Below are 20,381 nucleotides of genomic sequence, written 5' to 3'. Positions count from 1 at the left end.
GCAGGGCTCACCCCATACATTCCCACTTGCTCATTCACAGCTCCAAACTGAATGCCTGAAGAGATTTATTCTCTCAGACTAATTCACCTCACAGCTTTGCTCAGAGAGGGAAAAATAAGGGATAACATTGCCTTGAAATTGTTGATAGAAACAGAGGCAGATTTAGGACAGCATGACCAATTCCATCACACCGGGTTCCAAGCACCTTCCCCATGAGGCACTGACACCGTCCTAGAGTCCTCCTTTCCTCAAAATGCAGTTGGCACTTGCCTGGCTTTGGGAAGGAGATGGGAGGGCACTCTGCCATAGCCTTATGCCTTCACCCCACGGGCGCCTTGCTTTGCCAAGCATAGGGAAGGCTTGTGCATGTCAATTTTTGGATTTGCACAGGGCATAATATTACCAAGGTCCACCCCTGGTTGAAAGGCAACAGATAAATGGAAAGGGGCATCACTTATCATTATTGTCCTTGCTTTGCATGCTAAAGATCAAAATTAAATCCCTACCATCTCCACTCAGTGGGTCAGATAGTAGGTAATGGGAGACCCAGATAGCCATTGCCAATAAAAGTAGACAATACTGTGCTAGACAAATGGTTTGGTCATGTAAGTCCATGAAACCAATTACACACACACACACACACATGCACAAATAATAAAGTTTGCTTGTGTTTTTCTCCAGAAGCCTACCCTTTCCCACTTTTTTCCATGTTGTAGTGTTCAAAGCCTGGGCCAGCTTGTTCATACTCAATAGCAACTTAGGACTAGGAGGTGGATATTTATACTGCTTTTAATTTTACTTTTATTAGTTATTGAACAGTATGTAAAAAGGGAGAAATTTGGAATTTTGCCTTTGAGGAGAATAGTGAGTAAAAATGTTTAAACAGTAAAATGCACATTGGCTTATTTTCTTATGTTAGTATGCCACTTCATTTAATCATTGTGGACTAATGATCTGCAAAATCATTTCCAAATGAAGCCATTTTCCAGCTGCTGAGATGTTAAAGTAACTAAAATTATGGCAAAGCCTTTCCCCAACTTAAACATGCCTGAATGGACTGTGCTTTGGAATGCCCATGCCAAATCTTATAGATGTGTTCCTAAGATTCTTGCATATGTGGTTTTTAATGGACAAAAAATGGTCCTCCTAGATTCAGACTGAACATAGCTGTAAACAAGCCATTTAAATCTTGCAGTGTTACAGAATTGAATGACCTCATTCCAGGAGAATATAATCAAGGGAATTCGAGGAATACAACCTACATTCAAGTAAACTCCTATTCTTTACTTTTAGAGCCTATGTCACTTAGCACTAGGACTGGTCATTTCTGTTGCAGAATGGTGGGAGCTGTGGTGTGGGACAGGATCAATTTATTTTTTCATATAGAAAGGGATAACAGCTCAGTGGTAGAGCAAGTGCTTTTACTTCAGAAGGTTCTAGGTTCAATCCACAGCATCTCTAGTTACAAGTTTAAGTTAGCAAGTGATGGGAAAGACCTTTGCCTAACACCCTGGAAAACTGCTGCCAGTATTAGTAGATAATACTTGGCTAGATGGATAGTTTCATCTGCTGCAGAGGCGCCATATTCTGAATGTGATGTTGCGTCATCCTGATGTTGCATGATCTCCTGACATTGTGTGTGTGTCATTGCATGATGTCCTGACATTGCTCAGCGTCCAGCTCTGCATACAGCCTCAACAATGGGAGGGGGAAGCCCCCTCAAAAATATTTTGAGGGGGCCCAAAGAGCCTCAGCCCCCTGGAGCTGGTAACTACAATCTTGTGTAACGCAGCTTTCTGGGAGTGGTGGGCAGAAGGTAGTTCTAGATCAACCGGTAGAATTGCAGTAAATCACCAAGGATTTCTAACTGCTCAACTACTTAACAATTGCAGTAACAAACAATTCCCACTCCACATTAAATTATTCCGCTTAAATTAAGTTACTCATGTCCTCTAATTTCGGTGGGTCTACTCTAACATGGGCTACCACTCCATCAGTGGGCTCTGCCAAGAGCCCTAGTTACACTCCATGTTTTGCAAGGATTTGTAACATAGCACAATACAGTCTTTTCTTTTTTCTTTTTTTTAAAAATATATTTTATTAAGGGTTTTCTTGTTTTACAGTGTAAGTGTAATGCCTCGTATTTCCCCCCCCCCCCCCCGTGTAACATTTTTACAAATCCATTTCATTTGTTGAGGCATTAGGGGGAGAAGAAAAAAGAAAAGAAAGAAAAAAAAAAGAAGAAAGGAGGGTGGAAGTCTTTTCTAACCAAAGAAAGTCACTAAGATTTCAACATACAGTTCCTTACAGATTGTTTTTAACATGGATGTAGGAATGTGTGTGTATGCTTAAAGGTACTTGCAATGACTCTTTACAGGTTTGTCTTGAAACACAATTTTTTAAAAAAGATTCTCCATATCCTAGGAGTAAATAGATATATTAAAATAAGCTATGGGATGTATAGTGCAGTATAACAATGATAAATGATGTTGTGTGTAATTTTTCTACTATTAACATAAAGTAATATAAACTGAAGGACACTAGTCTATTGAGAGAGTTAGTAGCTAATGTTCCATATCAGATGTGGACAATGTCAGGACTGAATACAGATTAGGCAGTGTCCTTTTCTCCCCCGGGGAATTAAACTTTGAGACACCACTGGCTGCCAATGGTTTTACTGCATTTTGTTGGTGCCTCTGGTGCCTTTCTTGGTCTATTAATTCAGGAGCTGTAAATGACAATGTGAGTAAAAAGCTTTTCCAGTGGGATGCATTTCATTTATGTATTCCTGTATCCACAGTACCTGTTCAATCCATTTTGTCACAATAACTGTATAAAAATTGTGTGGATTAACTACAGTTCTTCTTGGAGCTCAGCAATTTTTCTTTCTTTCATTGTCTTTATTAGAAAGCAACAGCACAATCATTTACCAGAATGGAGGATCTTTTTATCTCTTAAAAGAAATATTTAGTGACAACAAAGTAAAAACTTAAAAGCACAGAACATTGCACACAGTCAAATCAATCAATCTTCTATCATAAAATGAACAATAGAACATTGATAACCAGGAGTTATCCATTGATCTTTTGTAGTTCTCTTATACTTTTAAAATCCAATGTATTTTGCAATCCTTGTTTTGTTCCCTCCACGAATCTATTAAAGTGAGACAAAAAACAATGATCATCTAGTGAATGAAGCTAAGAAATCATAATTTCTTAAAGGGCACTCAGTGGTTTTGGTTGAAAGGGGATTGAATCTACAACCTGGTTCAGAGCATCATCTAAACCAGGGTTGGAGGATATGTTGGACTTCAGCTCCCATAATTCCTGACCATTAACCTCAGCTCCGAGGGCTAATTGGGGTTAGAGCGCAAAGAAATCTAAGTCACAGCTTCATGTGCTCCCCATCCCCACTTCACTTTTCTGAAGAAGCAAGAAGCTTCTGCTTTTGACTAAACCTCAGTTCCCTGTTATAGATGAAGTTGGGGAACTATGGTTTAAACTTATTATTGAAGCTTAAAACAAACAAGGATCAAAATGTGGTTTGATCTTGGCTTTAGCTAACAAGAGTTAGTTTAAGGCATCATTTCCCAAGTTCATTCTTAACAAGAAACTATGTTGTTATTTCAAAAGTCGAAGCTATGGCCTCTTTGTTTCATCCACAGGAGGGAGGGGAAGGGTGTGTGCAAGCCTGAGGCTTGTTACAGCTCATCTCAACCATCTGGTTTAAATTATTGGCTGAACCAGGCTGCTATTTCATCAGTGAAAGAGAGAGAAGACTATACGTCCTCTCCATCCAGTTTGTTGGAAGACCAGCCCCATCAGTACCCGAGTTTGCTTCTCTTCCCCACCTCTCCATCCCTTGTCTTTTTGTGTCTTTTTATTTTAAGTCTGAGTGGTAGGGACTGCCTTTCATTGATATTTACAGGCTGACCTAGGGGCCTAGTTTGGCTAAAGTGGCAGACAAAAATGCTTTTAAATAAATAAATATCCATAGCCCAAACATGACCTTTGTTACATTAGATCCCACTATAGTGGAACCTCAGGTTGCGAACATGATCCATGCGGGAGGCATGTTCGCAACCTGCAGCGTTCGCAACCCGCAGCGCCGTGTCTGGGCATGCGCAGGTTGCGATTTGGTGTTCTGCGCATGTGCGCAAGGTTCGGCGCGGTGCACAACCCGAGAGCACATAACCATAAGCGTCTGTAACCTGCGGTACCACTGTAGTTATTTACTCATAAATTATTAGCTTTTGCTTCTCCTACTCATTGAATGCATGATACCTGGTATACATGGTAACACAAGATATACATTATTTTTATCCAAACTCCAATAACAGTTGAGTGGAGTGGGTGGGTTTGTTTACAGTACTTCACTACAACAATCATTCAGCCAATGGTGTGAAATATGTAGAAAGTATCCTTGTTCAGGAAATGGGTTTTGAAAAACTCATCCATCATCCATTACAGGTTGTTACAGGATATGTTTGTGTGGAATCTATAGTGCCTTTAAACCATATGTGGAATTTATTTGTACAAAATTAGAGTTTAATCACTTCTAGGATGTGTATTTAACTATCTTTAACAACTGGCAGGTATATTTTTTGTAAACCTCTTTTCATTTAAATTCCTGTGGTTGTGTGTGCATGTGTACGCACATACACACCTTGGGAAGCATAGGTCAGATTTATTATTTTATTTTTAAATTGTGGAGGTATTTATTATATGCTGTTTCTGTTTGCAAATGTAATCTTAAACTTGTGTGCACTGATAGATTTAGATTTAGATTTAGATTTAGATAAATTTATTGTCATTGTCCGTATATACACAGTATACACAACAACGAAAATCAAACACCCAAGACCGGATTCACATACACATTTGCACGTATCTCCAACACTCTCATCCTATTCAGACATAATCTATTAAAACATACATAATCCAGAATATAACACAACCTATTAGAAGCATAGCATAACCTAAAACCTATCTCATTCCTTACTACTCACTGCTTGCTATTTCTTACAACTGGCCCTGAGCTCATTGTTTAGTGCAATCAGAGCACTTGGATAGAAACTATTCAGAAGGCGTGTGGTTCGTGTTTTCATTGTCCTATATCTTCTGCCCGAAGGCAACAGTTCAAAGAGGTTGTGAGCAGGATGGGTGGGATCTCTCAGGATATTGTGTGACTTCTTCAAGCTGCGAGACGTGAAGATCTCATCCAGGGTTGGTAGTTGGAGCCCAATAATTGCTGTGGGTGGTAAGCAAGTCTAGCACAAGCAGAAATGTACTGGAAATCTAAAATCTAAAGTTTGCTGGTGGAAGATAAAATACATGCCATGCTGCAGACTTCACATAAGTATTTGGTTGTTGTTGCTGAACTAGATGAGACCCTTGACCTGAATCAGCAGACATTGCTATAACACTTTTAAAACTGTTCCTATTTGGTTCAGTCAGTATTGTTTATTTGGAGCACAGGAGCAACAGAACTGCTTCCCAGAAATACTAGCAGCCTCAACAACATTTAGAGCACAACATTATTATTGAGGGGACATAGGGGAAGGGCCATAGTAGCAGAGCATCTGATATTGTTGTGCAGCGGTAAATTAATCAACACAGACTCTTCTTCATTAACAGAATAAAACTTTTAGTTGAGGAAACAAAGTTGTTCATAAACAGCATAGTTAAAGAGCATAAACAGAGTGTTCATAGCAGCTATCTGACTCTTCACAGGGCCACAGTCTTAGAATAGCTGTCGACTTTTCCCTTTTCTTGCAAGGAATCCTATTCGGAATATTCCCTTTAAAAAAGGGAAACGTTGACAGCTATGCAGTCTTAGTTACTGATTTAGTAGAGTCCTGGAGTCACCCTGTCTGCAACAACACAACACACACACTGGCTTAGACACACACAGAGACAGACAGAGACACACAAACACACACACACGGGCCCACAGAGAGGCTGGCTACATTATATAGGGAGAATGAGTCATCACTCAAGACGAGGCACAAGTCACAGTGACTTAGCAGTTTGCTGTCAACAGTTAGCAGGCTTGAATGATTTTTGTAGGCCTTTCTGCTTCTTCTGCTCTCAAGAATCATGACAGATACGCCTACGGAAGGTCTCAGGTTCAGGCAGGGCTGGAAAAATCCTTGCTTGAACCCCTGGATAGCCACTTCCAGGAGAGCTGACTTGGTATAAGGGAGCTTCCTGTGTTCCACATACAATTCTTTATTCACTGAAGGCAAAGAGAGAAAGCATGCTTAGCCCCTCTTTTCCTTCTTTAGTCACTCCCATTCCTCTGTTTTGTTTCATTGGCAAAAGTTTGTGATTTCTATCCTTTGATGCTGCCATTTCAACAGATACTTAGAATCTGTATTTTGTTCAATTCACACTGAATGACCACAAGATACAAAGAGACATAAAGTAATGAAAGGAAACTTAGTACATCACTAATTGTCAGAAAGTTGAAGTCTTGCCAATTTCTGCCATTTTACTCGCCCTAAAATTTAAGTGATATGAAAAGTCCCTGAAACAGTGTGTTTGTTGTGATTTGGGAAGGGAAAACAAACATTTCCTACCCGTTTGTATATTTCCATGGTTATGTAGATAGACATTTTGAAAGTATCCAGAGATTGTAATATTAGGCTGCTTAACTATTAGTCCGTATGCCAATGTAAACAACTTCCTATTAACTGGTGCAGTTTATTTCTTTGATGTTCGAATGATCCTCAAGATAGCTCACAATAGGAGGCCAAGAGGAGCCGGCCGTTGAAGCTGCAATGTGTAATGTGCAACGTGTGTGACATCACTTGTGTGTGACATGCATCAGGCCCCCTCAACATTGAGGGGACCCAGCCTGTTTCCAACAAATATAGAGGGGGGGCGAAGATACCTCGGCTCCCTAGAGTTGGCGCGCCTAGTCTTTACATATAGAACACACAATTGTTATTTATTATTATTTATTTATTAGATTTATAGCCCACATATTCCTCCAAAGAAGCCCAAGTTTTCTTGGTTTGTTTCATTATGGATTTTGTAATATGACTATAATCCTACTGGAGAGCAAATGTTGTTTCTCTCTCCTCTCTTCTCTTTTGACTGTAAGGTAAGGTAAAAAGGATAAAGGACCCCTGGACGGTTAAGTCCAGTCAAAGGCGACTATGGGGTTGTTGTGCTCATCTCACTTTCAGGCTGAGGGAGCCGGCGTTTGTCCACAGACAGCTTTTCAAGTCATGTGGCCAGCAGGACTCAACTGCTTCTGGTGCAATGAACTCCATGACGGAAACCAGAGCACACAGAAACACCATTTACCTTCCCGCTGCAGCGGTACCTATTTATCTACTTGCACTGGTGTGCTTTCGAACTGCTAGGTTGGCAGAAGCTGGGACAGAGCCTGTAAGCCTGTATTCGGTTAGCTAAATGTGTCTTTTCTACATTACCCAGTCATATATTACCACATTATGAGGTCTTGCAAAAATACTGCTTCCCCAGCTTATTTCATAATTACATAATAATTATTTTAATAATTATTATTAATAATAATAATAATAATTGTACAACAATTATTTTGTTGAGGGTGCCTTTCATCCCTTGCCCTGTTAAGGCTTGACCACTTTTCTTTGTTCTTTAAAGACCACTGATTGTGAATCCCATGTTAGACCTTTGAAAACAGGGCTAATTAAACCCAAAAACATGCATTTCACAGTCACCAAGGTGCTGGTAGACAGAATCTAAAACATATTAAGAATTGGGAGAGTTGTTCTAAATAGTTCCCCCCCCCCTTTAAATAGTTTTTACTCTGGATTGCACTAAAAGAAAAGTGGAGGGCAAATCTTAGTTGGAAATTTCTGTTTAAGACGGTCCAATAGAATGCAGGTGAATGGGTTTATTGCTAAAGGCTGCCCAAATCTTTAGCAGAAACAAAGTTTAACGTTTATCAATTGAAATATACTCTTTTCAGATATGAAAAGAGTCAATGAGTGTCCCTGGGAAGCTTCTCTCCAGCATATGCATGATCCCTGGTACATAGGGAATAAAGCTCCTGCTTGTACAACATGCATTTTATTCTATGTATTTATTTAAAAGTTTTGATTGCCTCAGCTGGAAGTTCAAGCTTGCACCTTTTTTATGAAAGGGTTGGATTTGTTTGACACACATCTGGGGAAGGCAGCATTTGTTTTGCAGGAAGCAGCCTGCTTTATGCCCATAGTTCTGATAACTGAATCGTTGTCTTTCATTGTGCCACCAATTTCAAAGTACTCTCTTAACTAAAGTACACCACATTTGATTTTTTGTGTGTTTATCTGTTGTGTCAAGGTACCTAAAGGAGTAAAACAATCTTGTTGCAGGTGCTTAGCATAAAAAAAGCCTAATAGATCCCCAGCCCTCCTCTTCCTATTCTCCATAGAACCCTATGTACCCTCAATAATAAATTCAGAGGGCTGACAGTGTCTAAGTCTGCTGCTCCTTTGCCCTCAATTTCAGCGAGATGGGCCATTGAAAACTCATTACAAGCTGTTTAGACTCTGACTTTGACTTTTGCTCAGCAGTGAACAAAATTAACAGCTCTTGGAGGTGGCAAAAAAAGAGGGGAAAAATAGAGGCACTGAGCCAAAAGGAGGAGGAATGAAAGAGGGAGAGAGAAAGAAAGACTTTTGATTTAGTCATGCAAACAAGCGGAAGTCTCAGCATACATGTGTTCTACATATGTCTTTAATTAGACATCCCTTATTGATGACACCCCCATCCCCTCTCCTCCTTCTGACTTTTACTACCATGAAGGCAAGCTCACTTGCATGTCAAATACACAGCCTCACATTTGCTTACATGCCAAGCAACACGCTTTGAGCAGCGCAGAATTGCTTCATAAATTTAACTATCCTTTTCAAATTCTGTTTTTTTTTCTCATTTAGTGCTTGATAGTTTTTTATGTGATAATTTTAAAGTGGTGTTTATAGCAAAAGTTACCTTGATAAGGGCAGGGGAAGAGTCTTTGCAGTACTAAATTACTTTTAAACCTGTCTCCTGTGCTACTGCTGCTTCTTGTAACAAAGCTTTAATGTCCTTTTTGTGTGAGTGTAATCGGGAACTAAATTGTGTTGCATTGTGAATTACAGGTGCTTTAATGGTTGCAAGCAAATCAATTTTCCTATATTTCTATCCTTTGCAAAATAAATTCTGGCAGCAAAATTAAAATCCTGCTCACTTTGCTTATAAAATTTGTGGTGTTTTCCCTCCTCAAGTGTTCCCTTTTGCCCCTTCCCTTCTGCTAGGTGATGCAGCATTAATTTATGCTCCCAAATGCTGGAAAATAATTAGGATCAGGGAAACATTTGGAAGAAAGCTCAGTCCAAAAGAACTCTTGAATCAATTTTCAGTTCGATTGGCACATTGAAGCTTACATTAAAGTTTACAGCCGGTGTGACAGGAGTCGTATATACCTGAAAATAGGCAAGGAGATAACTATATACTTAATGTACCAGGAGAAGAGGGAGGGGGAACTCCTCTCATATGCTACGTTTGATTTAAATAAGCTTGAGTTTGTGACCCAATTATGCAGCCAGGTTGGCAGAGAGCCGGTAGTGGTCAAGCTGCTTCCCCAAGGTCACAGTAGGCTTTGTCCAAAAGTTGCTGGAATTGTACCAATTGGAAAATCCCCACAATGCATCAACTATGGCGAAAAAGAAGAAGAAAAGAAAGGATGGGAAAGAAAAGAGAGAGCTTTGAAAACAGTGGCTTCCAGTGCCAGGCTTACTGTCCATTCCACTGATCTTTAGACTGTAATCTAACCAGTGAGTAATTTCTCTTTGTTTCTTTGTCTCTTTCTTTGAAAGCTTTCCAAAGTCAAGAACTGTGTGGCATTGTAGCAACTTTGACAGTGGAAACACTGGTTCAAATTCCCAGTCAGCTATGACACTCACTGCAAGTTTTTTGAAAGTATCTTTGAAAAGTTAATTATCCCACCATTGTAGGAACTCCCTCCCCACCAACATAGCACGTTCAGTTGTTTTGGTTTCTCCTCTTGGTTTTGCTCCCCAATATCCCTGCCAAGCCTGCTGATACCACCGTTTTGTATGTGAATGCTTCAGACATCTTATAAAGGCGTATCTCTTTGCCCAGGCTTTCCCTGACCCATAAGATCGACCCCTGAATTCATTTAGTTGAATTGCCTAATCTTTTTCTTCTAAACTCACTTTTATATTGGCTTTGTGTTTTATTCTTGTTTTATTTCTAATATATATTGCTTTTATAATGTACACTGATGGGGATTTTAAAAATATTTATAGATGCTCTTAAATGCATAAATAAATGGTGCAAATCTAGTTGTATAAGGACTCACACTAGGAAAACTGAGTTCACTATTAGTATACAGCATATTGAAGGTGTTTCTTCTAAGAGCAAAATTTTATTCTTCCCTTCCAGGAATGGCTTAGAATTTCTCCCTGCCACCCCCTGCCACTGGAGCAAAAAATATATATTGGTTTTCTTATGTTTTCCTATGAATACTAGTAACAGCATGCAGCAAACAGATGAAGGTCATCTGAGAAATGGATTAACAATGTCTTAGACTCACAATGTCAAATTACTTTAAAGTGTTTACAGTAGCAGGTTATATGCAGTGAATTTAAGGCTGGAAGACTGAAGCCAAAATCAAACCATTCTTATTTCACTAAACTAGAACAGAGGCCTTGGTGTTTTATGGCTCTTTTAAGGTCCATTAATCCTTGAATCATAGACCATGTAAAAAGTGACAGATTTTACATCCAGTCCCTCGATTTATTTAAAATGTTTTTACTTCAACTCTGTTCCTAATTAATATCGCTCAGTCTGTAATGTGATTCAAGTGTTCCAAAAATGCAGGGAAGTGGAATTGCAGCCTGCTAATTCTTCCATACGACATTCCGTTATCTGTTTATATTTATTTATTTATTTTCCATTTCCGGCAGGAACCTATATTCTGAAATTAATGGGATTGCTGACTGGCATGGCGTAGGGGAGTCGGAAAATTTCTGTTATCTCCTTAACGGTACAACTGTACTGTTTTATCCTTTGCATTTTTATGAGCTGATTTTGAAGACTTAGGTGTTAGAGATAAAATGCTGAAGTGCGATGACAGGACCACCATATGCGTTGTCCTCTATTTTGAAGAGGGGGAGTCAGAAAATAGGGGAGAAACTAGTGGAAGGTGTTCCAGAATGCACCCTCACTTAAAATTTGCCTTACCTTTCTGAAGTGCTTTTAATTTACTTGTTCAGATATTTCTACCCTACAGTTCAACTTTTAAAAGTCCTCGGAATGGCTTCTGTAAGGAAATATAAATAACAGAAAACACAGTAAAACAGCCTTGTAAATAAGGCCACAAAAGTTACTAGTCTGCTAAATAAATACATAAATGCCGCCTCCTAAAGGGGTAGTAGCGTTCATGCTGGTTGTGGGCAAAATTAAGTGGGCTGCCAGACAAAGGGCGAGGGCAGTCCATCCCTCCTCCTTCACCCTCTCTGCTCACCTCAATGAAACTTGCATTCACCAACGGCTACCAGGTAAGTTATTAAATGCAAGCCTGCAGTGAAAACCAGCAGCATCAAATTAAAATGCCATTAAAGCAGCAAAAACAATGAAGCAGCAGATAAAAGGCAAAATAAAAGGCTTTTATCATTAAAAGGCTGGCTTCAACAGACTTTTAACTGGGCAACCAAAATTACCATATTTTTCGCTCCATAAGACGCACCCAGTTTTTAGAGGGGGAATGCAAAAAATAATAATATTATTTTAAGGGAGTGCTGAGCAGAAGCTGTATGCATCCCAGGCTCTGCTCAGCGCTCCCTTTCACGAGTCGTGTGGAGCGTGTGTGTGGCGCTTGCAGGCTTTTGCGGGAGGTGGGAGATTCCCCCACCTCCTTCAAAAGCCAGGGATAGCAGCTTTTGCAGATGACCTAGTTTTGACCCTGCAGGAGCCAGAATCTAGTACGAAAAGAGTATTACAATTGATTCAAGACTTTGGTCGGGTGGCGGGTTTTAAATTAAACAAACAGAAAACTAAGGTGTTGGAAAAAAATTTGACAGATACAGAGTCAGAACGGTTTCAGAGAGAGACAGAATTAAAAGTGGTTAAAAAAGTAAAGTACCTAGGGGTAAACATAACAGCAAAAAATCTGAGTCTATTTAAGGATAACTATGAAAAATGTTGGTCAGAAATTAAGAGAGACTTAGATAGTTGGACAAAATTGAAACTTTCCTTGTTAGGCCGAATTGCTGCTGTTAAGATGAATGTATTGCCAAAAATGTTGTTTTTGTTTCAAACACTGCAGATTGTGGACAAGACGGAGTGCTTCCGGAAGTGGCAGAGAGACATCTCTAAGTTTGTCTGGCAGGGCAAAAAGCCCAGAATTAAGTTTAAGATAATAACGGATGTGAAAGAAAGAGGGGGCTTTGCCCTGCCAGACCTAAAGTTGTATTATGAAGCCACAGCTTTCTGCTGGCTAAAAGATTGGCTACTTCTCGAACACACTGACGTATTGGACTTGGAAGGTTTCAATAACGCTTTTGGTTGGCATGCATACTTATGGTATGACAAGGTTAAGATCAATAAGGCCTTTAAGAACCATATTGTCAGAAAAGCAGTGTTTAATGTCTGGACAAAATATAAAGACTTATTGGAAAACAAAACTCCAAGGTGGCTTTCACCTCTGGAAGCTAAGGCCCGAAAAAGACCCAGTATGGAGGCCAAATGGCCAAAATATTGGGAAATACTAGAAAAAGAAGGAGACAATTGGAAATTGCAGAGTTTGGAGAAATTAAAGGATAAAGTGCGAGACTGGTTACACTACGCTCAGATTAAAGAAGTTTTTAAAAATGACAAAAAGTTAGGGTTCCAGGTGGAGAAATCGAAATTGGAAACAGAACTGTTAGAATCTAAGACTAAGGTACTTTCAAGAATGTATAACTTGCTGTTAAAATGGAACACACAAGACGAAACGGTTAAATCGGCTATGATAAAGTGGGCACAGGATATTGGGTATAATATCATGTTTGATGACTGGGAAAGGTTGTGGACCACTGGGTTGAACTTCACTGCTTGTAACGCTTTGAAGGAAAATGTAATGAAAATGATATATAGATGGTACATGACCCCAGTTAAACTTGCCAAAATATACCACCTGTCTGATAACAAATGTTGGAAATGTAAAGAAAATGAAGGAACATTCTTTCACCTCTGGTGGACGTGCCCTAAAGTGAAGGCTTTCTGGGAAATGATATATAATGAGTTGAAAAAGGTATTTAAGTATACCTTCCTTAAGAAACCAGAGGCCTTTCTTCTGGGTATTGTCGGCCAGAGGGTGATAAAGAAGGACAGAACTTTTTTCTTGTATGCAACAACGGCAGCAAGGATACTCATCGCTAAATATTGGAAAACCCAAGATCTACCCACACTGGAAGAATGGCAGATGCAACTGATAGACTATATGGAACTGGCTGAGATGACCGGCAGAATCCGAGACCTGGGAGAGGAGAGGGTTGAAGAAGATTGGAAGAAATTCAAGATTTACCTACAAAAATATTGTAATTTGGTTGAATGTTAATAAGGATGCTAGATCACAAACAATTGAGCACCACTAAAATAGTTGGAATTAGGATGATAAGTGAGATTGAGGAAAATATAAATTTTTTGGAGAATTATTAATTATATTTAAACGAGCGGGACATAAGAACGCAAACAAGTTGATAAATTGCTGGCAAAAATTTATAATGATGTAAGTGGGAGTGGGAGACGTGAGGGAGTCCAAAGAAGTTATGAAACTATGTTATGAAATATGTTACATTGTTTACTAATTTTGCATTGGTATTTAAAAATCTCAATAAAATATTATTAAAAAAAAAAAAAAGCCAGGGATAGCAGCACGAAGCCTCCATAGGGCACGGGGAGCTAAGCCAGAAGCTAGAACAGCAAGAGGGAATGCTGCGCAGTGCTCCCTCTCACTGTTCTGGCTTAGCTCCCCGTGCCCTTACTTTTCCCCCTTACTTTTCCCCCTTACTTTTTCCCCTTACTTTTTAGGAGGGGAAAAGTGTGTCTTATAAAGCGAAAAATACGGTAAAATATGGTAATGATGGCTCTAGATCAGTGTTTCCCAAAGTGAGTGATACTGCTCCCTGGCGGGTGCTGGAATAATCCAGAGGGGTGGGAGTAGCCTCGGGTGCAGTTGGGAGGCATTGAATAAAAGTCAGGGGGCGGTGGAAGCATAAGTAAGAGAATAACATTTTGAAAAACCGTTCATACATGTTTCATCTGTTATGACACTTACCACCAAGTTGGGCGCCATTGCGGGATGGTGACAACACCTCCCCTGCATCCAGTTGTCATGCTGGAGGCAAGGGGTTTTCCCAGGCTTTTCAGCTTCACCCAGGCCCAGGAAGTGAATCACAGCTTGCCTGCCTATTTGGCTGTAGTGTTGGCCCCACCCCGGGGTGGATCAGACTGAGCTGGCAGACTTCACTTTGGTCTGCCCCATGGATTTTTAATCCCGGAGCCTAGTCCACTTCCTCGTCCTGTTTTGAAAAACCATCCGTATATGTTTTGGGGAGTGTTGAGTATTTTTTATTTTTTACCCTGAAAAGGGTGCGGTAGGCCAGATAAATTTGAGAACCTCTGACTTAGATGGATCATGTAGCAGGCAGAAACTGCATGTAGATGACATAAACTGCTTGAGACCCTAGAGACACATCCACTTGTAGTAGTGGACGATAATGGGTTAGATGTGTGAATAAGTCTTCTCTGATATAAAGCATCACACTATGCTCTTGTATGTTGCATTGAAATAAAAAGAGGGACGATAATCATATCCACAAAGTCTCTAGATTATTGCTATCACCCTTACAGGTGACCCTCCAACTCCCTCCCCACCTTTTATATTATTACAGTGGTACCTCAGGTTACAGGCGCTTCAGGTTACAGACTCCACTAACCCAGAAATAGTATCTCGGGTTAAGAACTTTGCTTCAGGATGAGAACAGAAATTGGACGGCGGCGGCGCAACGGTAGCAGGAGGCCCCATTAGCTAAAGTGGTACCTCAGGTTAAGAACAGTTTCAGGTTAAGAACGGACCTCCGGAATGAATTAAGTTCTTAACCTGAGGTACCACTGTATTATTATTATTTCTCTCAGTTTGCACCAATGCTGTTTTTAGCAAGGTGCTCTTCATATTAATTTTTGGAACACTTGTGAGACCCTTGTTGCTTTCATGCTAAATTTAAGGATCGCTTACCTGGACACTGGGAAGAAAAACACTTATGCCAATAGAGTGATTGGGTATATAAAGGATGCTTACAGCTCTGTTCTTGAGATGTCAAAACATTGATTTCTTCTTCCCATATTGGGTAACTAGGCTTTGTTTTCTTTTTCACCCAGTACTGCTTACTGGAGCACTTGGCAGTGCCTGCTTTTGGACATCCCCGAATCAATCTTCCCAAGGGATGTCTTTGAGGGCTAAATATAGCCATCTAGACAATCCCATTTATAAAATGTCAATGTTTTGCAGTTCCCAAATAATTATGCTGAACATACAAGGGCAGACTCTCTGAATGGCATTTTTTTTAAAGTTATGAGAAAGTTGTCAGTTATGAAACAGCAGGGCATTAGCCAATATTTCATTTAGCAGTCTTTTCAAATATAGCCACCATTTTTAACTTGAATTTTCTCTTTTCAGTTAACAGAGCATAAATTCATTGAAAATAGACATACAATATATTAAAAATGTATATCTAACTAAGTACAGTTTTGTTACACATGGTTTGAGGTTGACTTGTTAAGCAATAAACCATTGATTGCTGTAAGGCAGAATTTCTTACTGCTAAGGTGAGATTCTTTGAAACCAAAAGGAAACTTGGTGGAAGGTTTGTTGAAGCTCATGTAGCACTTAAACATGTTTTAGTGTTACATGTGGAACAACCCTTTATGGATTTAAGAGTTTATGCCTTATTTTTTTTGTGTGTTGTATCTTGTAGTGTTTTAAAAACATATTTCACAAAATTTGACTTCTGAAAATCTGGGAATTGATGCCTCATTTTATTTTGTTTTCAGTTTGAGTCAATAATAGAAATATGCCAGTATATTTCCTTTCTGTTTTCTCTTTCTGTTTTTCTGCAATCAGAAGTCAGCAGAAGTGTCTTGGCACCTCTCACAGGCTGAAGGCAGCAGCAACGTTTTGGGACGTAGGGCTCCCAGGATTCAGTTTGCACCTGCCTAGGTCAAGTGCAGCCAGATCACCATTTGGAAACTCTTTGGTCTATCAAAGAAAACCTCCTCTCTCAACACCCTCCAGGTTCACAGGTTCCAAACTCCAACCAATCAGCTAGTGCACCTGGATGCCTTGCTGAACGCCTCTAAAGGCCTAGCTTTTCTTTCTCCGGAATAAGTAATAATAATAATAATAATAATTTATTATTTGTACCCCGCCCATCTGGCTGGGTCTCCCCAGCCACTCTGGGCGGCTTCCATAAAAACCAAAAATACACTAAAATATCACAGATTAAAAACTTCCCTGAACAGGGCTGCCTTAAGATGTCTTCTGAATGTCAGGTAGTTATTTATTGCTTTGACATCTGATGGGAGGGCGTTCCACAGGGCAGGCGCCACGACCGAGAAGGCCCTCTGCCTGGTTCCCTGTAGCTTTGCTTCTCGCAATGAGGGAACCGCCAGAAGGCCCTCGGCGCTGGACCTCAGCGTCCGGGCAGAACGATGGGGGTGGAGACGCTCCTTCAGGTATACTGGGCCGAGGCCGTTTAGGGCTTTAAAAGTCAACACCAGCACTTTGAATTGTGCTCGGAAACGTACTGGGAGCCAATGTAGGTCTTTCAAGACCGGTGTTATGTGGTCTCGGCGGCCGCCCCCAGTCACCAGTCTAGCTGCCGCATTCTGGATTAGTTGTAGTTTCCGAGTCACCTTCAAAGGTAGCCCCACGTAGAGCGCATTGCAGTAGTCCAAGCGGGAGATAACTAGAGCATGCACCACTCTGGCGAGACAGTCCGCAGGCAGGTAGGGTCTCAGCCTGCGTACCAGGTGGAGTTGGTAGACAGCTGCCCTGGATACAGAATTGACCTGCGCCTCCATGGACAGCTGTGAGTCCAAAATGACTCCCAGGCTGCGCACCTGGTCCTTCAGGGGCACAGTTACCCTATTCAGGACCAGGGAGTCCTCCACACCAGCCCGCCCCCTGTCCCCCAAAAACAGTACTTCTGTCTTGTCAGGATTCAACCTCAATCCATTAGCCGCCATCCATCCTCCAACCGCCTCCAGGCACTCACACAGGACCTTCACCGCCTTCACTGGTTCTGATTTGAAAGAGAGGTAGAGCTGGGTATCATCTGCATATTGATGGACACCCAGTCCAAACCCCCTGATGATCTCTCCCAGCGGCTTCATATAGATGTTAAAAAGCATGGGGGAGAGGACGGAACCTTGAGGCACCCCACAAGTGAGGGCCCAGGGGTCTGAACACTCATCCCCCACCACTACTTTCTGAACACGGCCCAGGAGGAAGGAGCGAAACCACTGTATAACAGTGCCCCCAGCTCCCAGCCCCTCTAGACGGTCCAGAAGGATGTTATGGTCGATTGTATCAAAGGCCGCTGAGAGATCCAGCAGAACTAGGAAACAACTCTCACCTTTGTCCCTAGCTCGCCGGAGATCATCAACCAGTGCAACCAAGGCAGTTTCAGTCCCATGATGAGGCCTGAATCCCGATTGGAAGGGATCCAAATGGTCCGCATCCTCCAGGCGTGCCTGGAGTTGTTCAGCAACCACGCGCTCAATCACCTTGCCCAAGAAAGGAAGATTTGAGACTGGGCGATAGTTGGCCATACTGGCCGGGTCTAAAGATGGTTTTTTAAGAAGCGGTTTAATGACCGCTTCTTTCAGCGGATCTGGGAATGTTCCCTCACAGAGGGAAGCATTCACCACCCCACAGAGCCCATCGCCCAGCCCTTCCCGGCTTGCTTTTATTAGCCAGGATGGGCAAGGATCCAGGAGACAGGTGGTTGGTTTCACGCGTCCAAGCAGCCTGTCCACATCCTCGGGGGTAACGGATTGAAATTGATTCCATGCAAGTGGAAAAGATAAGTTCAGAGGTTCGGAAACAGGTTCAGGGAGGTTGGAGGAGCAGGATGTAGGAACATAGAAAGTTGTGTTATACTGAGTCCATGGGTCCATCTAGCTCTGTATTGTCCACACAGACTAGAAATGACTCTCCAGGCTTCCAGGCAAGGAGGTGCCAGGGATTGAACCTTCTGCATGCAAAGCAGTTATTTACCCCTTGCTAATGCTCCCTGCCTCTCTGGCATTTTTTTTAAACCTCCTTTATACAGCTTATTTTGTTTTTTTTTATTAATACTAAATATAAATTCTAATATTTAAACAATACATATTATTACATTACATAAGTTATACTGGTCAAAGTATGTGGTTTGTTTTCCTTCTGCAATCAATATAAGTAATTCAGTTAAGAATAAAATTATTAGAAGTCTGTCTCCTTTCTTGTACACATATGAAGTTAGTTGGCACTGACATTATAGCATACTAATGTAACTTATTTTCCAATTCAGGCAGCTTCGGTATTATTGGAAGTTTCTTGCGTAATGTATCTATGCTGCTGCAATTATATATGCTATCAATTCTCAGTATGCTAAAGTTTAATTCTTTGTAAGAGTTCATGAAAAAAGTCCAAAGGATCTGAACATAAAAGCAAGTTATATGTGTTATCTTTTCTATGTTGTTCTTAATAGTCTTCCAATAATACTTTGCCATTTCATATATCCACCACATATGAAAAAGCCGCCACCCCCCTTTTCTAAACTTCTAACATGCTTGACTGTATAAGCCAAATATTTTATTCAATACACTTTGAAAGACAATCTTGGTCTGAACAGATAGTGGTTCAAGTTGCTTCATGTGGTTAGTGTTAAGAGAGGATATATTTAAATCTGCATCAAAGATCAGTCAAGAAATAAATGTAATTTAAAAATAATAATGTAGTATTTTGATTAATTTTAAATATGAAGTACGGTGCCAAGATCCTTCTTTTGAATATACCCTATGCACCTAGTATATCCAAGATTCAATGCTGGTTGTACACTCACATGAGATGAGGCAGGTGTTATTGGACTGTGCCAGTTAAGTCTATACATTAACAATCACATCATACACCCCTATCAAAGTCTCCTGGCATTCTAAAATCAATTCATTTTAAAATCAGTTCAAATCAAATTGATGGCAACCATTGGGCTAGAGTTCTGTGAAGAATTACCAAAGGAGGGGGTCAGGCTGTGCCTTGGCCAAAGGCCTGGTGGAACAGCTCTGTCATGCAGGCCCTGCGGAAAGATGTCAAGTCCCGCAGGGCCCTAGTCTCTTGTGATAGAGTGTTCCACAAGATCGGAGCCACAGCCAAAAAAGCCCTGGCTCTGGTTGAGGCCAGCCTATTAGAAAGCACTGGTGAAACCGCACTTAGCAACAATGGGGAACATGAATGTTGCTGTCAGTATATGGGGTGAACTTTTTTTTTTAAGAGATTGATTGTCAACATGCCAAAATGCTTGCACCCTATTTCAACTGAATACTATCCCCCCTTTCTGGCTATATATTTTAGGGAGTAGATATATGTGTTGGATGTTACGGATTGGTCAACACAAGCCCCTCCCCTCAAAAGACACCTCCCTCCCCCCAAAAAACTATATTACAATACTCAAACTTATGTTACACAAACATATATCATTATACCTGAGAATAGATTTGTATGTACAAATATGACACTCGGGGATCTTCCCTTTGAAACCTCCCATTTTCATGTTGTAATTGACAAGACAATTTTCAGACTTGCTCACAGATCTGTGAAATCCATTTTCTTGTGTCTGCAGCTGTGAATATCAAGAACTATTTTATTCATTCATTCTAAAATTTATAGCCCACCCCACCTTTCCTATGTAATGCATACTCCATTGCATTGATTTGGGGCAGGGGGAGAGGAGAAGAAATGGCTCCATGTATGTGTGTTATCCATTTCGCTCACTGAAGTAGCATTGAGTGAATTCTCAGCCTCAGTAGAGAACTGCACTTAATCCTTGCTGTTAGGAGATTATGTGGAGGAGGCTACATTGAGAATATATGGATCCTCAGATTGAGAAAATACTTTCAGCTGATCTCAAGCTGTTCAACTATTTGGTCACACAGCAAAGTGTTCAGATAATACTACGAACATAAAGGGTCATGGGAACTATCCTCATTAAGAGACATTGGTTGAGGTACTTGAGTATAGTAGTACCCTAATGTTAATTCAGTAGCACAATCTCTAGCACATTTTATTCCCCATGATGTGTGGCAACTATATAATGTTTC

General features: G+C 40.6%; 1 protein-coding gene and 1 long non-coding RNA gene across 2 annotated transcripts in view; one reads left to right on the top strand and one right to left on the bottom strand.

Annotated features, from left to right (window-relative positions):
* WWOX (WW domain containing oxidoreductase) overlaps window positions 1–20,381 on the top strand; it is a 555,885-nt gene that overhangs the window by 290,659 nt on the left and 244,845 nt on the right. The gene's annotated exons all lie outside the window — the stretch shown is intronic.
* Window positions 3,095–14,418, bottom strand: LOC307222780. The gene is made up of 3 exons (XR_013841882.1): window positions 14,302–14,418; window positions 11,226–11,304; window positions 3,095–3,153 (listed from the first exon to the last, which is right to left on the bottom strand). It is a non-coding gene; the product is annotated as an uncharacterized lncRNA (long non-coding RNA).

This window comes from Podarcis cretensis (assembly GCF_951804945.1).
Source record: "Podarcis cretensis genome assembly, chromosome: 8".
Taxonomy (NCBI): domain Eukaryota; kingdom Metazoa; phylum Chordata; class Lepidosauria; order Squamata; family Lacertidae; genus Podarcis; species Podarcis cretensis.
Note: the sequence above shows the minus strand (reverse complement) of the source record. Positions and strands in the feature narration are given on the sequence as shown.